The sequence below is a fragment of the Ixodes scapularis genome, unplaced genomic scaffold, assembly GCF_016920785.2.
Source record: "Ixodes scapularis isolate PalLabHiFi unplaced genomic scaffold, ASM1692078v2 PGA_scaffold5__190_contigs__length_132052651, whole genome shotgun sequence".
NCBI lineage: Eukaryota > Metazoa > Arthropoda > Arachnida > Ixodida > Ixodidae > Ixodes > Ixodes scapularis.
This window is the reverse complement of record NW_024609880.1, coordinates 61,102,472-61,126,035: the sequence shown is the minus strand read 5'-3', so window position 1 is coordinate 61,126,035 and position 23,564 is coordinate 61,102,472. Positions and strand designations below refer to the sequence as shown.

The window sequence follows — 23,564 nt, the reverse complement described above, 5'->3', positions numbered from 1 at the left end:
AAATGTGGGAGGAGGAGAGCCTGCGTACACTCGAAAGGGGAGAGGGGACGCGGGACGTACCTTCCACTGCATTGCCAAGAAAAGTTGTCGGCTTGCCAGGCAATGAGTAATTTTTATTGTTGTATGCTTGTGCACACATAAACCGTTTTGAATGCCTCGGGCAATGCTGGCATTTTACTCAACAACCTTTCATAAAATATTATAACGTCGCAATTCGGAGTGAAAGTCGGTGCACAGTCTATACTCCGTTAACACTTAGGCCTAAAGTGCGGTGGAAGCGCTACAACTAAAAAGAAGGAAAATATACGACAAGGATGGGATTCGAACCCACGCGGGCAGAGCCCAATGGATTAGCAGTCCATCGCCTTAACCTCTCGGCGACCTCGTCTTACTTCTTTTATTTGTTGCCAGACCGCAACATACTATACAAAAAACTTCAACCACATGGCATTGAAATTTCGTTGTACACTCAATAACGAACCAAAACATTTAAAGCAACAAAACGCCAGCGACAATTTGAAGCCCCCTTATGGCGGCCGCGCCACGTGATTCCAAGATGGCAGCGCCCATGCGACGGAGGGTGAAAAGGCCTATACACCAACTCATGTTTACAAACAAACCGGAGCGCCCGGAGCGCCCCTAGCTGACGCCACCGGCCCCGCGCATGCGCGATGCGGGTGTGGGCAAGAAGCTCGCCGTTGCCCATAAACAAACCATTGAAATGCGATGTTGTCGGCGTCGGTGTGAGTCCCCGCGCTCTTTTTGGCGTTGAAATTGTTGATTCTACGTCCTCCTAACGATGTCTGACTACTTGAGCGGCGTCAGCGAAATTACCGAGGCTCGTCACACCGCAAAACTTCGCGTGAATCATCTGACATGCGGCGATTCATTCCGCGTGGACGCCGCACAATGTACGCTAAAGCCTGATTCACATGATGAGATTTCGCTCGCAATTTTCAGTAGCGACGTCACTCGGACTGCAAAAGCGTGAACCGTAGCTGAGATGTCGACGTCGATACTGAAAATCGCAAGCAGAATCTAACCAAGTGAATCAGGCATACCAAGTCGGTGATGGCCACTGGTAACAATGATCAACATCTCGTTGTATCTACTGTTTACGTCCAGCCTGCTTACCAACCTTCAAACTTAAGTCTTTTGAGGCCTGCGCTAATTTCTTATCGCAAGTACCAGGCCCACGTTTGGGCTACGGGCCGGTGTCCTCTAAAAGAGCAGACGACAAGCAGAAACGTTTAAAAGAGCAGACGACAGTTCGGACGACCAGGCAGCCGTTTGAGCTTGAAGACGCACTGAACGTAGTCCGCAGGTGGTCCGTACAACTTGACGATTTTCCGGCGCTCAGTTTTGAACAAAACAAAGAAATTCGATGACCAGAAGTATCCGTGAATTCAGCCCAAAATGCTTCCCGCCCAAGCAATTGTGGTCCGACGGCGTCTGGTTTTCCCTTTTCCCGGCACATATCCGCGTTCTCAGACGAACCTAGCGCATGAAAACGGACCTTCAAATCTTTCTCGACACTTTTGGTACAGCCCCAGTCGCAGCATTTTGACGAGAAGGCAGGCTTTTTTTCTGGTTCCTTTCAAAACAACGCAGGAATACACGTCTCACATGGGCACTTCCGCCCACAGCCCCGGACCGGAAGTGCGTCCGACGCGCCACCACCGCGGCGTGACGTAACAGAGATGAGTTCGTGTATAGCCAGCCGGCAACCGCCAAGCGGCGCCAGCAGAGTAAGAGTCCAGGGTTATAGCCTGTCTCATTGTAGCTTGGCAAAGGCTGAAAGCTACGCGCTGCATTGCGTTCCGACGGCTTCGATATGCGCTACGTACACTAGCGCAACACAGGCATACTGGAGCATGACGCATCAAAAAGCCTGACACATCTTCGCAGTAAAAGGACACCCCGGCGACACGTAGTCACGTTCCTCACTCCATTGTTTCGATTAGCCCGCAGGGGCCATAGCTTCCGCCTACTGGCATGTTATACGTTATACGCCCACGGTTTTCTGGTCTATCCATAAAGGAAAGAGTGGGCTCAGTAGTGCTTTAGGCTAACTTGTCTGTGAGCGCACCAAGCGGCAGTTGTGAAGTTGGTCTCGGCTTCCTGTTTAGGCCCTTCCATTCATTACATGGCTTGAGACATGGATGGTTGCTATCTGAATGGGCGGATAACTAATAATGATTCCGTTCGTATCAGGCGGTAGCTTGCACCACCTAGTCTGCCTTGACTAACTCGAATTTAGAATCTAGGTGGGAATGGATCGCTTAAATGCTCGCAAATATCCTAAACTTCAGAGCAGATCGTGCCCGATGTACAATATAAAATTAAAACCCCTTCACTCACCAGAGAAAATAAGGGGACAACCGAACAAGAAAATTAAGCAATGCACAATTATTTATTGTGACCACAAAGACAACCATGACAGAAATAACTGTTCCGCAGGCGTCCGTAGAAATGTGCAGTCCATTTCGCCGTAAAGGCGAACAAAAGGAAGAGCAACGAGAGTGAGCTCGACGCTTCAAACGTTCAAACGAACCTGTAAGGGACGCACGCTCGTGAAGTGAAAGCGCCGTTTGAGACAACACGTTCGTGTTTGTAGTGTCAGCTCGCTTGAATTTATGGGAAACAAAAAGGAGCTTTTCGGCAATGCAGCTGCCGCTCAAGAGACGCTCGAAGCACTCTCTACGTAATTGCGCTGTAAACGCCTCATTTTCGTCACGAAGAAGGAACGCCGAGAAATCCGCACGATGACAGCAACAGCACGCCTCCTCCACCCCCCCCCCCCCTCCCCCATCTCCTTGGCTATCTTTGTAGCGGCTGCCAAGCGGTGATGGCTGTAACGCGTTCGAAGTAGAGGTGCTACCGGTAAAGCGTTACTTTTTTCGATCACATAAAAACGTACTCGTTACTTTTTTCGATAACATAAAAACGTACTTGTTACTTTCTCAAAGCACAAACGGGTAATGTACTTACGTTAGTTACTTAGAGTAACCTGTAACATAGTTCAGGTACTCGCTACCTTTTCTTCTCAAAACTTAAAAAAATTGAACTTCGATTTTTATTCTGTTTTGTGAAATTTATGTGAATATTTGTGTTTTTCGCGTTTTTCCTTTGCATTTTATTTATGCGTTAGATGAAACCGTAAAGTTATGTGAAACCGTAAAACCGTTTTAGGTGAATCCGTAAAAAATATGAAGTAATTATGTTCAGTTTCTTCATGAACCTAATGTTTCTTGAAATATGGCGCGTATTCATACCCGTGCCGTCAAAAAGTAAACCGTGTTGTTTCACAACTAAAAAAGTGACAGAAATGTATCGCGCGTTACTTTTTATCGGTAACGGTAACGCGTTCCTTTTATTTACAAGTAATGAGTGCCGTATTTCGTTACTTTTTATCGGTAACGCCTACAACACTGCTGCCAAGTCGTGCGTCTTGCACAAGACTTGGCAGCGGTCGCATTCGTTTAATATTTTCGAAAACGTTCGAAGCTGCTGATAGGTTTAGAAATACGTAAATTGATGTAAAACTATTTATTAGTGGTACACATATAGCAATCTATATATGCTGAAGCCCCACTGTGCCAATTAACGGGTGTTGGGACTCCTAACAGCTGAGCCGCGATAGGGTTTTAGTGACCACTCTTTACGTATCCCTATACTACACTATGCTGCAGCCGTTTAGCTAACAACTTTAGGCAACCTGCAATGCTTTTTGATTTGGCGCTATCTAGTGACTGAAGCAAGAAACATTGGGTAAGCCTGAGAGTGGCGACTGCATTGTTTCAACCAACATTACTAGATCAGTTTCCAGTTGTCAAACTCCTCCACGAACCGCCGCTAGACGTGGTCCCTTTCAGTTTTCCCTCACCATGTAGAGCGCGTGTCGCGGTTTGCCCGTTTACCCATTATCGCTTTGTTTTATCTGACGCTCATCGCCGCTTGCTGTGGGCACGGCCGCTCGGTGCACGCCGCTCGGTGCACCATGGGACAACCCTTGCAAAGTTTCAGCTTTTCTATGTGCACAGGAAAACATTTCAAGCTATTAGTTTACTTTAACTCCACAGGCAAGTCCCTTGCGTACACGCGTGACGGCGCAACGCGGCCCTCAGTACCGATAGACAAGCTAAGGCTGCTTGAGACTGTCACAGCCTTCTTAACTCGAGGAACAGCATTTCTTATTTCGGGTCTGTGCAGGACGATTGTGGCATCCATAACTTCCGTAGACCAACCTTGCATACGTTGGCCCGCTTGAGCCATGAGAAAAAGCTCGCCGTTTAGCGGTGCGGCGCCGTGGGGTAACACGCTGCCGTCCGTGGAACAGCTTCTTTCGTCAAAATCGTCGAGGTCGTGGTCTGTGTCTGGTCGGTTACGTTTGCCTTGTCCATTCCGGAGCTTTGTTTGTGGGGGAGGTCGCTCAGTAGGTAGCTTACGTTTCCATGTCGGTTTTGATAAGGACTTTGGGCAATTTGGAAACAAACGAGGCACGGTGTCTGTCTTCCAGAGTTCACATGTCGCGTGGAATCACTACCACGTAACCACGAATGCTGTGCACGAAGTTCTTCGTGATGTCATCCTCACGGAAATGCAGATCACAAACCAAGCAAGTGCTTGAAAGCTCCTTGTCTTTTGTCGGAATAGCACGCTGCCACTTCCGAAGGCCTTCAGGGTCGTTCTGTGGTCTAAAGAAAGACTTCTTTCCAACCGCAGAAGCAGATCCCGCGGAATCGTAACCGCTTTTGCATCCTGGCACAAAGCAACGCAGCCTTTTTTTTATAACATCACTGACATGGCACATCAGCCTATTCCAGAAGTTCTCGATGAGAACTTGGTCACATTTCATTTCATTTCATTTATTTACTCTCAAGGCCGAAGCATTACAGAGAGGAGTGGTGAAGCAAAAAAAAATAATAATAATACAACATGAACATAAACACAGCAGGGAGATTACAAAAAATGGTTGCAAATGGCGCTTTTGAAACGGTCGCTGTCGGTGATTGAAGCGATGGAGGCGGGGAGGTGGTTCCAGTCTGTGCAGGTTTTGGGAATGAACGAGTGGAAGTGCAAATTGGTGCGGCTGCTTGGGACGCCAACCTTGAACTGATGGTCGCTGCGGGAAGAAATGTACGATGGTGGCAGAAAGAGGGTGTCACTGAGTAGAGAATTCAAATGATAAACCTTTTGAAAGAGACAAAGACGAGATAGTTTACGACGCAATGAAAGATCGGGTAAGTTAAGATTGACCGAAACCTGCAAACAGCGGGCGATGAGTCGGGCTGGACGATCAGGCGGACAGGAGCAAACTGGGCAAACTCCGTCGCGCGCGCCCCTCGCGGAGAGCCACGGAACGGTACACACGCCACGCCGGAGTTTGACAACTGAAACGTGATCTAGTAACGTTGGTTTAAACGTGAGCTATTACTTTGGTGGCGCCGCTTAGCCTAGTGTATGAAGCAAGAAATACTGTATAGGCCAGGAAGCCGTGATCGTATAACATTCCAGTACGCTGGAAGCTACGGCCCCGGCATGCCAATCGGAACGTGACTACGTATTACCTGAGTATGCCTTTACTGCGAAGAGATATCAGGCTTTTCACTGAGTCATGGTCCAATATATGTGCGTTGCGCTCGTACACGCAGCGCATATCGAAGCCGCCTGCACCCAATGTGGGGCTTATCGTTCTCCCTTGGCCAAGTTACGACGAGACAGGGTCTAGCCGTGGGCTCTCACTCTGCTGGCGCGGCCCGGCTGTTGCTTTATAAGGATTTTATCATTTAAGTTTGCTAGGGTGATGGTGTCTATAATTGCTTGCTAGTGCTGCGTAGATTAGCCGCGCCATATTTCTTCGGTATCAGGACAATACAAGCAGACAAAAAAAGAAGTGGGTTATGCGTGACCCTGATAAGCATTGATAAAAAAAACAGTGAAACAACGGTAAGCGGAGCGGAAGTTCGTCGCGCTTCTTGCACAGGGGTAGCGATTATGTCAGAACGCCGAGCTCTTATTGGCTGATTGAAAGGAAAAAAAAAAAAAGTTGGGTTTACCTTAAGGCATTTAGCATTGAGGTCTGCTCACTATTCTTTCGATCAAGGCCAATCAGAACTCCGCGTCGTTCTAACGACGCGGCAACTCCGGCCCAAGAAGCAGGCGACGTGCTCCCCGCATAAGTTCAGGCCTAAATTTATTGTAAAAAAAAAAGAAAAAAAGAAAAAAAAAAACGCTATTAGTCCGTCCGGTCCCGGCGATTTGCCGTGGCAAAGCTCGTCTATCGCATGCTATATACCTGTTACAGTAAAATGATCATTCTTAAACTTGAGTTGTATCGTTGCTTGATTTAAATAAATTTGGCAAAAAAAAAAAAAAAGCCGTCAAACCCTGTTTTTGGAGGTCCTCGCGACGGCACTCGGCTCGTCTTTCTAAGACTGTGTTCTTTTGCAGAGCGCTTCGATCACCAGTTCCGAGCTAAAGGCCCTACTTCTGCCATCGTCGACTGCTTGGTGAACGGCCATTTGCAACTCATCAGCGTCTACTGGCCTCTGTCCAAGATTCACTTCGCTGCTCCACCGCTGCTGATCTCGGCTCGGATGTTCGCATCACCTACGATTGGCTGTTTCACGGCACCGCTCCTGGCTTCTGCATTATAAGAAGAGGAACTGTAGCAGCACCCATCACTTGGCAGCCGCGACGGCACTGGGCTCGTCTTTCTAAGACTGTGCTTCTTTGCAGGTTGGTTTCTTATCGTTATATAAACTATTTGAGCCTTTTTGCTAAATTGCCGTCGCTGCTGCCAATTGCAATTGCACTTGCATTTTTTGTGTGTGATAAGGTGTGGTTTACCACGCTGTCAAAAGAACTCACGCATCTTTTTACTGAGCTACGGGATGAAATGAAGACTGAATGGAAATTAATAGGAGAAGCACTAGAGAGAGACTTCCGCAGTGAAATGCGTGAGCTTCGTACTGATATACGAGAAATTAAGTCCAGCATGAACTTCATCAATGCTCAATACGAGGATATTAAGGAAAAGATTGAAACCGGAATAACAGTCAACAAGGAACTATAGGAAGAAAACGAAGGATTGCGAGAAAAGTGCCTCGCGAAAACGAGAATCGTATTGAAACAATGTGTAAGCTAGGGGAGGCAATCGGCGAACCGGTTGATAAACCGGACGTTGAAATCTGCCATCGAGTCCGCACTTGAGAACGCGGCAAACAAAGCATTATTGTGTAGTTCATTCGTATAGGGAAAAGCGTGACAGGGTACTTGCAAGCGCCCAAGTAAAACGATTAACGAATGATGATTTGGGCCTTTCCCATAACACGCCTGTCTTTGTGATCTGTGCCCGACCCTGAAGAAATTGCTTGGTCAGGCTATCGCTAAGAAACGGGATGTCGGCTGGAAATTCGTGTGGGTACGAAATGGCAAACTTTTAGCCCGTAAAGCAGAAAACGCGCATTTAATATCAAGCGAACAAAGCGACGATCTTCTTAAGATCTGCTAGGTAGAAACAGCACGATTGAGATTTGATTTGGTTTATACATTAGGGGGTACTCAAGCATGGCAGTAACCGATTTGTTTCTACCACAAGATGTCTGTAAGGACGCAGGTATAACTATGTGGTAGCTTTTGAAACTGTTTCACCTAAATGTTAAATCAGCTAGATCTAAGTCGGACGATGTTATGCGTCGGTTTCAATCATTTAAGTGCTCATTCGACGTGATAATGCTTACCGAAACTTGGTTACGAGATGAAACTGATTTTTTTTTTTAAATCTTACCTCAATGTTAACATTTACATAAAAATTGTTTATCTGGGTGTGGGGTGGTGTCGCCATGCTAGTGGCGATTGATGACTTTGAACTTGCCGGATAGTATACAACGGTTACAGAAGATTATGAAATATTATGCGTAAAACAAATCATTTACATATTTTCAGTTGTATGTCGCCCACTAAGCGGCAATGTAGCTCAATTCCTTACGTTTCTAGATAAACTGCTGGGTTATGCAAACGAATGCAAATATTCTCTTTTTCTTGGCGGAGATTTCAATATAAATTTGGTAGAAGATACCACAAGCGTTACTGACCTGTTGTTATCATTAACGGTAAATAACTTTTTCAATGATATTACGCATTCCACTTGCATTACGCTGACCACATCTTCGTTAATTGATTTATTTGTTACTCCTTATGACAAGGAAAAGGTCAAGGCTGGCGTAATAAGTTCAGACATTATTAACCATTTGCCCATATGTATGTTAGCTGACACAATACGAGAACCACGCAAACATGAAACAACTACAATAACCTTTCAGGACCTCACACTAGCCACACTGTATATGTTTAGCCAGAGGTTAGTTAACACGGATTGGGAGGATATACTCGGCAGTGCTGAAGTTGATTGTGCGTGTAACATGTTTATTGAAAAGTTTAAAGAGGCATATTCCGACCACGTTCCGGTCAATGCCGTAAAGCTCGCAAGAAAGGGAAGAAAACCTTAAATGGGACTTCAACACTCCTAAAAAAAAAACACGCAAGAAATATTAGCTTTATCATTTATTTCTTACAACTCAAAATAAAATTGTATTAGAAGAGTTTAGAAAGTACAGAAATAAATTACCCACAGAATGAAAAGCAAAAAAGATGTATTACTTTAGTTTGTTCGGTGCTGAGTGCCTGAGAAAGGCCGATCAATTGTGGAAACGTTTAAAGAGTGCTTTTAATACGTCATATACCTCAAATAAGCTTGGTAGCCTAGAACGGAACGGAGAAGTCTTTAGTGGCCAGCACCTGGCGAACGAATTTAATATCTGCTTCGTGAACATACGTAGTAGGTCTTATAACTCTAATGCGTCAAAAAGTGTTCTATCAACACGACAATCACTTTTTTCCCCTACTGACGGCGCTGAGGTCTATTCCTCTGCCATGAGTCTTAGCAACAGTCGCTGTCGTGATGCGGGTAATTTACAAATTCTACCTGTAAAATATCTGATCGATATTATTGCCCTATGCCAAACGATTACTTAGAATTTCGCCGTGTCATCCGGTACATTCCCCAAAAAAGATGCAAATTGCGAAACTTTTAGCGCTGTTTAAAAGCGGAAACAAAAACGAATTAGGAAATTACCGACCTATCCCCATTCTACGAGTGTTTTCAAAGGTGTTAAAAAATAGTTCACTCTCGAATTTAGTAAATTTTTGTGATAAACACTACCTTATAACAGAATGTCAATTTGGCTTCAGGAGAAAACGATCAACAGAAACAGCGGTATTATTTCAAAAAGAAGAAACACTCAGAAACTTTGATGAAAAAAAATTAACGCTTGGAATATTTTAGACTTTAGTAAAGCTTTTTACTGTATTAACCACACGATTTTACCAGAAAAGTTGTTTGTTTATGGTATTCGTGATCTCCCACTTGCGTTAATTGAATAATATCTGAAATATCGCTCTCAGTCTGTTCGAATCAATGACCAACGCTCAACCCTTTTAAGCATTTTATCAGGAGTACCGCAAGAGAGTATCCTGGGACAACTTTTTTTTTTTATTGTGTGTTAACGACATAGTGAACATAGACTCAGGATGTAAATATATAGTCTATGCAGATGATACAAGTATATATTTTTAGACATATGCGAAGCGGGTCTGAGGCATAAAGCTAATGCGTTTCTTTTAAAGTTGAGAACTTGGGCAGCGATAAACTGTTTGCATATTAATGTATCCAAAAGAAAAGCCGTGATGTTCCGCCCACGAGGTTAGAGTAATGGACTTGTCGATCCTCTTAATTTTGGTTTTTTAAGTATTGCAATTGTAAGGAGTGTTAAAACGCTGGGAATTGTTTTCTCGAAAAACATGCTTGGGACTACTCATGTTAAATATCTCTGGGCTAAACGGGGAAAAATCGTGGGAATTATGAATAAACACAGACATATTCTTCCAACAAGTGAAAAGAGGGTTCTATATACTTCCTTATTTTATTCTCATCTGTAGTATTGTAATCTAATGGGGGGAAATACATCTTTCTCGAATTTAAACACACTGCATTTACTGCAGAAAAAGGTTATTATAATAATTGCAAATGTCCCCTACATACATCCAATATAGTCATTGTTTAAATCATTCGAAATTCTTAATGTACAACAGGTCTATGATTATCCATTAGCCATCGCGCATAAGTATGCGGCATTTGGGCGCTCAGATGTAGTTCTTAAACTTTCTGATTTAAAAGAAAAATCTGCCTTTTATTCATGTAGACATCACCAGCCTTGGCAGATTCCGAAGTGTAGGACCAATTATGGTAAACAGAGAATAAGTTACACTTTGCCAGTTTTATTGAATAGCTATTTTGATAGAAATATTGATGTTTTACATCTGTCCAAAAGCATTATCCTAAACTGTTCATTTAGCCTTGTACGTTGTCCATTTTATGTCAGACTCGCAAACTTTGTAAATAGATTTTCCTGTGCTCTGTCGTAGCTGCTGAATGGGGGGACCAAAGCTTAGTCAAGCTGCATTTCTGCAGCTTTTTTCTCCGGTCTGCCAATCACCGCATGTATCTGTGGTGAAAAATAAATTAGTATCGTATCGTATCGCATTGTCTCGTATGTCACTGTGCCACCGTATTCTACTTCTGTGGTTCGGTTTACACTGGCGTATTCTTTTTTCTAGCACGTGTCCGCTTGGTCGGTATTTTTTGAACATTTAACTTCTCTGCCTGGGCTCGTGCAATTGCGCCTCTATAAGGTTGTTCGCCGTTTTTTTTTTTTTTTTTAAGTTTTGCCCTAATGCTGCTTAGGTCGTGTTTCAAAACGCCAGGCATCGTTTGTTCTTCATGAAGCCTGTGTATAGACACTGCTGAAATTCGTTTCCTTCTCCTTTAAATCGCGCTTTGACTAACAAGCCTTTTCAAACACGTCTGTTTTAAACTCGTTTTTTTTTTGTTTGCATATTCCCCACTCTACACACCCTTTCTAACTCCGTCCCGTGTTGCAACTTTTCTAGTTCAGTGCACACCCTTTCATATAGTTCTTCATCCTAAATGAGTTTAACGTTCAGTTTCTACAGTTCCCACGACAACTTCGCACTGTTTTCGCGAGACTCACCAAAAGCTTGGCTAAACTATTGTCACTGAACTACACGTAGCGGACATGATAGTCGCTACATTTACGCACGATCAACAGCGACACATAGGCTCTATCGAGCCTTGGATGACTACTTCCTTGGTGATACGTGAAAATGGGTGGTTTACCGATGACAAGCATTGCTCTAAATATTCAAGTTTGCCGTTTTTAATAATTTGATTTAAATGTTCGCCGGTCCTATCCTAATTTTGTTTTATGCTGGAGTAGTCTTCAGGGGTACATGCGCAGTTGTAATCTCCTAGCAGCTTGCTAACTCTAGCGTCCACAATATAGCCTAAAATAGCTTCCTAAAATAAATATCGTTTTTGTTTTACATTTGACATATATGCTAAAATTATCTTCCACTTTAAATTTGAATAAATAAAATTACAAAGAACAAACTTTTTTGATTCACACTAGATGACCCTTTCCTCTGTGATACCGTTCAATTTGTTCAAAGATAAACAGTATCCCCAGGACCTGCCAAGAGTGTGGCTAACACACAATATAGCGCGACTTAAAAGTTGCACCATGAGGTCGGTCGGACTTTCTAGTTTGGTTTCCTGAACCGTTAAAGCGTCCAGGCCGTCTTCAGTTAGTAGCCGGCTGAGTTGTTACTGCCTGCGGCGAGCAGCTATCCCCATAAAGGCCCGTTCACACTCTTGCGACTGCTTGCGACCTCTTAAACCTGGGTTCCTTAAAACTTCTTAGACCAGAGAACACACTGGCGCCATCTATTGGGAAGCAGTGTAAACTCGGCGGTCCGGCATATTTTTGTTTTTATTTCTCGCGCAATATCCTTTCTTTTTTGGCTCGAAAAGCTTTTGTCAATGTTATAAACGAGCCTTTCTATGGGTATTACGCACATTTGACCTCGGAAATCCCGCAAAACTTTCGCTTTTGTGAAATGCAGTTCTAGGGTCACCGCATAGATGGCGCCACAATGTCAGTGTGTTCCCTCATTCTAGAAACATTTAAGAAGTTGTAAGAGATCTCGTCTCTCTCAGTCGTACTCGGTCGCAAGAGTGTGAACGGGCCTTAACAATCAAAGTTCCTACTCGAAGGCCGGACATAAGGAGTACCATCAATTGTGTTATCAGTGCTGCCTCAAAGTGCTTATTTGTCGCACTATGGCACCTAAGCACACCGCACGGGCCGAGTGCTTACTGCGAGGGTTGTCCGTCGCGTGTCAACGAGGAGGACCGCGGTCTGCTGGCGAAGAAGCCCTTTTCCTTTAACATTTTCCCGATCTCTGCGCGCAGTAGCTTCGGTGCTTCTGAGGCCTAGTTCACCTCCGCTAGCGTTCTTCTGGCGCTTGAGGAGTCTTGTCCCATAACCTGGCTAGCTTTCTCTGTCCCAGCTACAGTGTCGACGTCGCCCGCCATCAAGGTTGTCGCCTCTAACGAGGGTGTGGTCGACACCACCGCCTGCTTGTTCTTGTTGAGGACTCGGGGGACACACCGGTAGGCTCCGGTTCTTTGGCCGGCGCGGCCTCAACGCTGGCGCCAGCAGATCCGTGTTCGCCTCCGTACTTGTGACTGTCCTGGGCTGCTCCGGCGTCAAAGTCCCAGCCTTCGCTTCCGCCTCATCCATGACGAAGTCGTGACTCTCATCATTGACTCGGCTGATCACACTATTAGCGTACGAGCGCGCACGCTCCCGTGCCACGTGACGGAAACCACCAAACTGTCCACACTTGGGCACACGACATTATTGCCTAATGTGGCCTGGCCGATGACACCGCAGGCAAAGGGGTGCCTGCCCGGGTAAAACAAACCAGGAGCGTGCCCTGTTCCGCCGCATCTGATGAGGTGGATAATCCGGCGTCACTTTTTCTTTTTTGAGAGCTAGCTGGGCAACTTTCGTTGTGGACTCGACGTTCTCGAACCCTCCCACACGCCATTTTGGAGCGCAGCTCTTAGGTGCCCGTTTCCAGCTTGAGCGGCGTCGCCGTCGGCGTCGGCGTAACTGCGCGCGTTGTATTTTGGGAATAATGCAAACGGGTGTAAAGCCGAATTGGAGCTGCGCTCCGATTCGGCATTACAGAGATTTGTAAACGTCTTTCAATTTTTTTCCTGGTAATTTCGCTGAAGCTCTCGAAACCTTCTAAAGCTTTTCGAAGAGCTTCTTTGGGGACCGTCGAATGGTACCGTATGAAACTTGACGCGCACTTCCTGCCTGCGGTGAGTCCAGAGAAATGCACAGTTTCCCCTCATGGTCAGCCGGCCTAATTTTAGCAATTTTTTTTTTTTAAGCAGCAGCGCTCTTCCAGTTGCAGACCCACACATGGCCCATCTGGCACACGCGCAGCCCTGCAAGATACCTGAGTACGCCAACCTTTTTCAAGGGGTCCTTGAAGTCACTCATCCGCAGAGACCTGGCATTAACGTCGCAGTGAAGACGGACCTGGCACACCTCCTTGTCTTCCGCCGGCAACGTCGGGAACAGATCTGGTAATCCGAAGGAATACAAAAAGCTGAATCACCAGGGTCGGTGGCGACCGTTATTGTTTCTCGGCGGGAGGAGCCATCGAACGTCCATACTGTTCGAAGGCCGAGTGATAACTCCTCGCCCAACACGTCGGTCCCTGCTAATTTCTCGGCTACCTCATTAATGTTTTTTATAGATGTACTGTGTAAACCTTCTGTAAAAAATCTGTGCAGCTGAGCAAGTACTATTTCAGGAAAGGGGCTTAGACGATACTTTGCCGTAAGCGGTAGCTCAAATAGATAAGGATAGAAAACTGTAGACGCCGGCATCTTGGCGTTGCCGATCTCTCTAATAATCCAACTAATTAGACGCAAAAAAACGAGTTGGGCTGGTGTTGATATTTTAAAGGATTCTAAGTGTTGCCAGGTCCAAATAAGAAAAAAAAAAGTGTGCATTAGTTGAAGAACAAAATATTTTACTTAAGCTATTTGATCTCCCGGCAGGCATATCCATAGCTTATAAATTTCAGGTAAAAAAGATCAAGGCTTTGGAAATGCATTTTATATCGACTTTCAGTAGCTTAACATTTTTTTTCTTTAAAATTACAAAAATAAACAAAGTAGTTTTTTTGCGTTAAACTGCAATATCCTTGGAATTCACAGTAGCTCAAAAGTGTTCCTTAAGATAATTTCAAATTTATTTCTGGAAATGGGCATTGACCACACACCATTGTAAAAAATTAGCTAATAATGAGGTGTGCTTCTTTTGTGCTTTTTCTTCCATTAATAACATTTATGGTATTAATTAGTTAGTAAAACGTCGTTTTTGCGTCTTAGAACTCCATCACATAAGGTCTGCGTTCTATGGTTGTTTTCTTCGGGACAAGAAAAAAAAAAGAAAAGGAGGTCCTTGAGATTGCTTATCGCAGTACAGGGTTCGTGAAGCAGCGTACCTAACGAATCTTGTTTACCCAATGATATTTTTGCTTTCCGACTGCTCAAAGGTCCGACCGCTCAGGGGGAGGTTCTGGCGTTCACGTAGATATAAATGCATATACTAGAGTTTGCTGGCTTGCACGGTTGATTTTACCACTCAGTAGCCAGTAAGGTTGTGGCTTTAGCCCATAAGAACTCCGAAGATCCAATCACGAAGCAAGAAACGCTGACTTAAAAGGTCACAATCTAGGAGTAGCTCCACATTTTTTTTTTTGGGGGTACCGTTTTTTGGAGATTATGTATGGAGCATGAAGCAGATATCTACTTATGCAATATTAAAGGTGTACGGAAACGAAATTTTAGGACTCATTTTGTTGCTCGGGTATATACCACGTTGCAGCAGCACCCGAACAACATCAATTTCTCGTTTGTAAAAGCAAAAAAATTAAATAAAAAAAAAGCGATTTCCCACTTGCACTTGGTAATTGGGGGCCGAAGCTTTGATGGTGCATCGTAACGTGTAGCTCCTCCCGCAGTGCCGACACTCTCGACATTACACCGTAATCATATAGATACCCTAGCCGTGAACGAAATGACGCAATCGCGATACTTCGCGCGGCGCGCGTTTTGTTTTGGTACCGCCAAGTAGTTACTGTGTTTATACGTTACGTTTGCCTTCAGAATGCCGCGCTATTGCGCGGTAGAGGGCTGCGGCAACAGCGCGCTGAACTGCGAAACGCCCACCCACGGGTTTCCCGAAAATGAGAAATTCCGAAACGTGTTGATCCGTCTCGCGCGTCCGTCGTCTCTCGGGCGCCGGTGAAAGCCGATCGCCTGTACGGCGCCCATTTTTGCGACGAGGACTATGAAAGGTGACCCACTGTCTTCAGGAGTCTGGGTCTTCCTTCCAAGAATATTCGGTTTCTACCAGGGGTTGTGCCGAGTATTTTTTCCAAGAAAAAAAAAAAAAAATTAGAAGAGCTCAGCGAACCGCACGAAAAGGGAAGCCAACTGGTAAGTGAGCACGCTCCTTTTAAAACACCTAATAGCGCACACCTCCTATTCGGTCGATCATTATTGAATGCGAGGCATCTCTTGGCGACCCCGACCCCCTTCAGATTTTTTCGGGAGGATGGTCGGTCTGTAGGATGTTTCGAACAATTCTAGCCATAATCGCCTGTCCGCCACCATGTGCGAGAGTGACTATATTCGTCCTCGCTGATATCTTCCGAGTCCCCTTGGGCGAAATCCTGGTCGCTCTCGGGCTCATAGATCATGGCGTAACACACCGAGAATTACAGGGGCCGAAATAAATACGTCACGACGGTCGTCATGCAGCTCTGCAGTCCTCCGTCACTCCGAAACGCGAGATTGTAACACGCAAAATACACCGCGTGGCGGCGCTCACAATCACGCCAGCCTTTGGCTGTGCTGAGGAGGCTGACGTCACGATGGCGACGGAGTTCACATGACGCATCGCACGCCTCGATGGCCGACTTCGAAGCGCTCGCTAGAATCGGATGCTTGAAACGAGGAATATATAGAGCCATCCGCTGAAGATAAGAACGAGCGATTGTCATTTCCAGATATCATAGGTCATATTCTACCCATTTCGGAAAGGTTTCCGTGCATTTTGATTTTCATTTCTGTACCCCTTTGAACCGAATGGTTAGTTGTAACTGCCAAGCAGCTGGTAAAAATATAGCAAAAGCTGCACGGCTCTGAGCTTGAGAAATAACAGAGCAATAACAAAACCCGTAAAAACAAACAAAAAACAACAACAACAACAACTACAACAAGAACCGACCACGAAACTACTACTGGGAAGGTTATAAGAGGGCAGAAGATAGTCTGCTGGCAAATAAATGAAACAGGAAAGTATAATCATCGTATGTACATTTCTTGCGTAAAATTTACAGCAAACGAAAAAAAAAAAAAAAAAATAAAATCGACGAGGATGGGATTCGAACCCACGCGGGCAGAGCCCAATGGATTAGCAGTCCATCGCCTTAACCTCTCGGCCACCTCGCCAGACGCCTCCAACTTTGCTGCGTCTCTAATAGACTTTATTCAGATTCGCCCGCCATCTATCGGACGTGGCGCCAACCTTCCTTCCGACGCCATCTTTGACGGGACTGGCGAAGCGCCGCGTCCGTTTGCGGCCTGTGAAAGCGACGCGCAGCGACCGCACGACTGCTCTGTTCCACTATCGTATTCAACGAGGAAATAAAATGAAAAACAACGAATGCGAAAATTCGGAACGTTTTGGTTTCTTCTCAAGTTAAAGGTATTATAGCCAACGTTTGAATAGCCGTAGCGCTTTCCTGTACTATTCATGCTCCGAAAAAGAGCACCGGCGCGTAATCAGTGGCGTATCAACTTGCTTTTGACTTGGGGGGGGCGGTGCCCTTGGTATCCCTTGGGCGCCGCCGGCCTGTGTTTGCCCTGCCCAGTGGCGGCTGTTTTAGGAGGGAAGGGGGGCAAACACATCCCTTGCCCCCCCCCCCCCCTCTGAGAGCTGGGGGGGGGGAACAAGCGCCCCCCTCCCCCCCCCCCGTTTGGTACGCCCATTCGCGTGTTAGTGTTGTGTGCATTACAGGCCTCTTAAACCTATCTTAATATACGACACTTTCCACAATGGCATGAAGGGCTCATGAGATTGGCATGTAACACCGAGAGCATCTATTATTTTATGTGATTTTTTGGGAGCTCGATGTCGGCTTGCATCGTAGCTTCGCTCGCGGAGAGGAACGGCGAGGTTCAGTCAACATCACCCAAAAACACTGTTTAGCGCTTGTTTATTTTTTTTTCTCGCTCAAGTAAGTTTTTTACATCGGATTGAAGGCTGATGCAAAGTGCAGAAGAACTAGGCAACGCAGCAACTTCGTTTCGCACATGAATGATAAAGACAGCGATGCTAAAAAGCAATGATGAACGCTCGCTTACTTTACGCTGTATCATTATTATCACGCGACTCTCACATTTCGAGAAACATTTTCGGGATATAGACAAAAGCACAAAAGAGTGCTCTTGACTTCTACCTGGACCTGTTGGCGAGTTTAACAGTCGCGCTTGCTCGCTTCCGAACAGATCGCGTTCGCGGTGCGGGAGAATCTTTTTTATTTGTAGCCAATACTGCCAGCAACCACTTTTATGAACACTGGTCATATTCTATTGCGAGTAAGCATGACATTTAACTCAATGCGACCGCACAGCCAGGAGGAGCACATAAAAATGTCGTTGACATTTATTAATGAATTTTCTCTCAAGTTGCCAAGGAGTATATATGCGCAAGTACTGAATTTATTTGTTAGTATTATTATTAGGATTATAAAAAAAATTTTCCGGCTTTCCGTAAAGTAGTTTTTTTTTTTAATATGTTATACGCGTACTTACACCGCGGCGACACGCCGGTCATTTCCTTTTACGGTTTTGTGCCTCGCATACGCTGTAGTGTGTGTGCTAATGTAGGTCTTCAGCGTAGTTTTTATTTTTTACCTGCAATAAAAAATGCTACTATCGTAAATTCGTGCTGTATCACACGCACTCCTTATATACCGGCACGCTGTTTACAAACAAGCCGGCGTTTGCCCACACCTGGTGTGGGCACTGCGCATGCGCAGAAACCAGGTTCGCGTGAACTGAAGCGTCTGCGAATGGGCAGTACCGTCAACAGCGCCACCGCAGCTGCGTGACGTCAGGGCCGCGTGTTGGTCTATAATGATGTTTTGAGCTACCATTCGGTAATCTCCCCAAGGAACAAAATAAAAATTTATGTAATAAATTTAATTTTATGTTGTGTGTTTGTGTGTGTGTGTCTGGTTTTGTAATCATATCTGCAATATTTCTAAGGTTAAGACAACGGGGACGAAGATTAAACGTTCAACGCCGCCATCATACGACTCTGCCATTCGGGTCTGCACACGCTGGCTCAAGGCAGGTTAAGAACTGCTCGCATTCTGCAGACCTGCCGCCGCGAATGCCAAATAAAAATAAACTGTCACACAGTAGCTGACGGCCCTGCTAAATATATCATACAAATTGTCCTTGTGCGAATAGGCATGATCAGCTGGTCATGGTGAACGCACGATTCTAAAACAAGTGCATGAGTTGGTCTGCTCTGGTACTTGAATGAAGCAAATTTTTATAAAAAGGAATGCTTAGTGAAACCACTAAAAAAAACAAAAAACTTTAGCTTAATATTTGTAACTTATTCTCAAACGGCTAACACCACCAATTTAGAAAAAAAAAAGAAAAAAAAAAAGCCAGGAACGTTCACGAACGCAACGTGAGGAGAGGGGTTCGTACTGCGGCGGGCGGGCGGGCGACGGGGTAGGAGGTGAAGCCTCAAAGATGGCGCCGAGCCTCTGATAGTACCCGTGGCCGCCAAGAGATGGCGGCAAGAATGAATTAGGTATATTCTAATTACAAGACAAGACCTTTCTCTCCCCCCCCCCCCCCCCCCCAATCCCACGAAGTCGTCGTTCCTGATCACTCACCCGCACAACGTGACTAACAAACTATAACTCGACTAGATAAGGAAGGGGGGGGGGGGGAGGGGGGGGGGAGGGGGGTGCTATCAACAGAGTTTGGTATTTTGACCTCACTGCAAGCTAGCATTGCACTCGTTCAGTGAGTGCAGTCTAGATAAAGTGCACTAGGATTGGAGACTGGTAACCGAGCGCGTATTCCGATGAGACACACTGAAAGAGCGTATACGAAAAAAAAAAAAAGTGGCGCCTTTGTGGCTAGTTGGTTTGCACTATAAACTGTTTTATGTTTGTTTTTTTTTTATATAAAGGCAACCTGATATTATTAAAAACGCTGGCTAAGGAGCTCAAGCCGCCGCCCAATTGTAAGTGCTTCAACTCTGGGTACTTAATATACGTCACAGGATTGTTGTTACGGCGTTTTTTGTTTTTAAGAAGTTATTGAGATGCAGAAGAAAGCACTAGTCTGCTCAATCATAACCTGGAGGATTCTTGTTGAAAATAAAAATGACAAATAATCCGTGGGAAAATCTTCCCTCTGTGTTCCGCTGTGCGACTATTTTTGTGACGTCATCAAACGCGTGCTTGTTTGCAAGCCGACGTGGAAGGTGGAGAGCAAACCATTCGGCGAGCTGTCAGTTTTCATGCCGCTCTCTTTATTTTAGAGTCAACCTGACACCGTTGAATTTGGTTGAAGTTTACATGTATGCTCTAGTTTTTGACTCATGATGCAGTCGGAAGGCTGAGGACGTAACAAATTTTAAATTCTGCCACGTCACAAATTACAAAACAGAAAACGTAATTTCGTGGAATAGAACATGTATTAAGTAATTTATCGTTCAAGCAGGAAGGTACTTATTTAATAAGACAGTAAAAAATACGCCAATTAATTAACACGTATTTAAACTAAGCAGCGCGACAACCGAACAACGCCATAGTTTAACCGCGGTTTTTACATAGTGTGCGCAGAGAAGCCGTAAATGTAGCTTAAAAGGCAAAACGAAAAAACAAAATACGCAGATCAGACCACAACATATGAAATTTTTCTTAAAAATGGTTACACAGAGTTCGCGCAAAGAATGAGAATCAAAGCAAAAACAATTTAAATACACATACACACATACGCACACACAAACACACTTAGTCGGACCACACCACAGATGTTCGAATTCTGCAGCAGCAAGAAGAAGAGAGCGAGGAGGCGGGAGGAAGGGAGGGACGATATGCTTTTCTCTTTGCCTAGACCGACGGGAGGAAAGTTCCTCCCTCCCGACTCATGTTTTTTTTTTCGGTTTCGTTTTTCGGGCACGTCGGATACGTTGTTCTAACATTTGCCACTGAGCTGACTTAGCGTCTGCGGCAACGAAGGCTGCCTCTGATCAAGTCTACGAGTTCAAACATGGACAGCACTTCAGTTGCATTGACGCTTTTACCGCTAATTTTGACAAACTAGGAAAGGAAGCCTCTAGAAACAGCAAGTTCCAGAGCAGTGCCAACAGTGCTAGGCGCACTAGGCTAAAATGGCCGTCTCCGAAAAGTTCCGTTCAAGTCAGGCAGGTATTCCTGTGCCCGCGTCTTCTGTGCTACGTTTGGCTCTGTTTTGTGTTAACGAGTGCCATCAGACGATGAACGTGGCTTTATCTTTCCGTGAGTCACCAACATTGCCATGGCAGTGTTGTGGGCTCTTAACAAAGTCTTGAACCGTCGTCGATGTCTCCATGTGTTTCGCTTACCAGTGGTGTAACAGCGAGGCGAGATGTTGTGTACGGTCGCAGGATGACATTCTGCAGTACATTAAAGGATTTAATAAAACCACGTTAGCGATTATGGTGCAGTGAATTGACCGGCGGATAGTCACGTTAGAATGCTGGTCTGAAAAGTAACCCCTATGGTACGGTGACCAATCGAACTGTCGCCTGCAGTGCCCTGTTGTCCCATCCCTGAGAGCGATTGGTAGCCCAGGGAAGTACTGAACAGGCTTGAAAAATGACGAAACAGAAGCAAGCACGCACGTATATTTGCAGTTTGGAATACTAGCATTGAAGAAAATCAGACAGAGCAGCCTGTGTGGTGTTAGGTAAGTTTGTTTTCTGTCACAGCCGAATATATTTTAGTCGACAGTCGGCTTGTAGCCGAGCCCAAAGAGCCTACCTGTTATAGTTCTAGCTTTGTCTTCTGAATTTTCGTACTTAACCAATTTTGAATCTACACATCACTACTAAGGAGCATATTCTTTTAACGACCTCAGACTGTTCAGCCCCTTCCTTGGTGAAGAACCGTGATCCTGCTATTTATTTCAAATAAAATGAACCCCGAATTGTGGGATCGAGCTCGCAGCGAATTCCAATAGCGAATGTGCATTTTACAGTCCTTTCGTCGATGCCAAACGTATGAGCTCTAAACAAAGAAGGATAACCGCAAATAATGCACTGACCACTGGACGACTTCGGAACACCGAGTGCCGTACTTCATCAATGTCGCTCCGTGGATTCGTCAGAGCCACTCGGCGCAACAACCGGCCAATCTATTTTTTTTCTTCCGCCGACGTTGTATAACTGGGTATGACATAGTTACTTCTTTGCTCAAGTTATTCGAACCCTTTTCTTGTTTTCCAGCGCACCACAGCGTAGCTAGCGGCACACAACACTTTCCGCAAATCGTGGCTTTGACCGCATTCATGTTGGTCGAAAAGAGATTCCTCTAACCCATGGAACATATCTTCCAGCCACTGCCGCCACACATGACTTCTGCCGCCACACACGAACAGCGCAAACACGAAAACAAACACTATGATACAGAAACCGGCTTCCCTTGCGCCATTCTACAACGTGCTTTGCGGGGAAACGAACGAATGGCTGCTCGGAACCACAGTGGAGCGAGTGGTTTTATTGACTGCCGCCAATAATTACAGCGGGAACGTTTATTCTTTACTAGGATATACATCCCTTGTGTCGTCAAAATACCTTCTGAGCAATGACATTACTGAGAAAAATTGGACATGCTGGTAACCTTATTTATTGATATTGAGAGTCTGATTTTATATTATCTGGTACTGAATCGAGTCAGGGTCCCTTTCAAGCAAAAGTTTGCTTTCAGGTAAAAAAAAAAAAAAAAAAAAAGAGAAAATAATGGATTGGAACGGTTCGTTTGAAAGCTGAGCGAGGCATCCCAGGTCTAAGTTTGAATTTGCAACTGTACGAAACTTAGTTGTTCTGATGTAAATTTTCTCGTTTTATACGAGTTGCGATATATCAACCACAAATTATTCAACCATTTTCAAGCTGTGATTCACTGCGAGTTGTGTAGAAGGTTTTTGTATCTTGAATCAAGATAAGAAGGCCGAAATGCTGTTATCATGTTTGATTTTACTGCAAAATTAAATGGGAGAATAGGCGCTTGGAGGCACAGTATCGTTTCGCAAGCTTGTCACTATCCCGACTAATCAATCAGTAACGACAGCGTGCCAGTGGTGGGCGCACAAGTAAGTGTAACTTGGGAGCCAGAAACTGACGTTTCTTAATTACAAATCGGAATGACTTTTTATGGAATGCTCATATAAACAATGTGATTGTAAACACTCAACGTTTTTCAACGAAAGATGAAATGTTCATACACCAGCTTAAAAGAAACAGCGTACATAACAAGTGTCTGGCCAATTTTAAAATATTCATGCTTTGACTGGAATTCTTTTGAAATAATCTTGATTGACAAACTATAAAACAAGATTAAAAATAGGCCTGCTAAGTTTGTACTTGGAAGGTTTGCGTGGAAAACCAGCTGTACTAGCACGATAAATGAACTTAATTGTGGATTACTTTCCGCTCTCCGAAGGATGTTGCGACTAGACGTTTTTTTCAATAATAAAACTAAAATTGCAATTAAAAGCCATACCAACTTCTAAAAAAAGTAATATATTTCTAGACCGAACGACACCGCTTTTAAACTGAGGGAGTAGCGAGCAAAGACGAACGTGTATGCCATTTTTTTTTTGTTGAAACCATTAGAGACGGGAACCGGTTCTCGGAAGTGAAAGCGTGCTCTCCCGACGAAGACATGCTTTTTTCGACTTTGTAGCCCCCTGCTATAACAACATCGGGCTCTGCAAGGTAATACTTGAATAAAAAAAAATAAAAAATAAAAAACATGGGCGCAATCACAAGACAGCAATATGAACAAAACAAGAATGATTTATGACAACAGTAACTGTCGCATCTTAAGAGCACGATTAAAACATGGAGGATGCACATATATTTAGTGCACATGGTATCATTATCACATTCAAAATCAGCCAATTGATCTTATTATTGGCAGGTCCATTATTTAGTGGAAATAATTGTAAAGCAGTACATAAATAAATATGGTTTATAACTAAGTTCATAAAATATGTCTTCTCCCGATAAGACGAATCAAAGGGTGGCTTTTTGCTCAAGTAATTACACGCACAGATAAAAACCCGCTGAACCCCGTCCAAATAAGCAGGCCTTCAAATAGACAATCTTGAACAACAAATGTGCTAAAAAAATTTTGCCAGTATCATACTCAGTGACAAACATTTGCGTATTGTCCGTGTTTCATGT

At 44.6% G+C, this 23,564-nt stretch overlaps 2 non-coding genes across 2 annotated transcripts; both read right to left on the bottom strand.

Annotated features, from left to right (window-relative positions):
• Window positions 1-306: 306 nt before the first annotated feature.
• Trnas-gcu lies at window positions 307-388 on the bottom strand. Its single transcript has one exon. It is a non-coding gene; the product is annotated as a tRNA-Ser (tRNA).
• A 16,058-nt stretch (window positions 389-16,446) lies between these two features.
• Trnas-gcu lies at window positions 16,447-16,528 on the bottom strand. Its single transcript has one exon. It is a non-coding gene; the product is annotated as a tRNA-Ser (tRNA).
• Window positions 16,529-23,564: the final 7,036 nt, after the last annotated feature.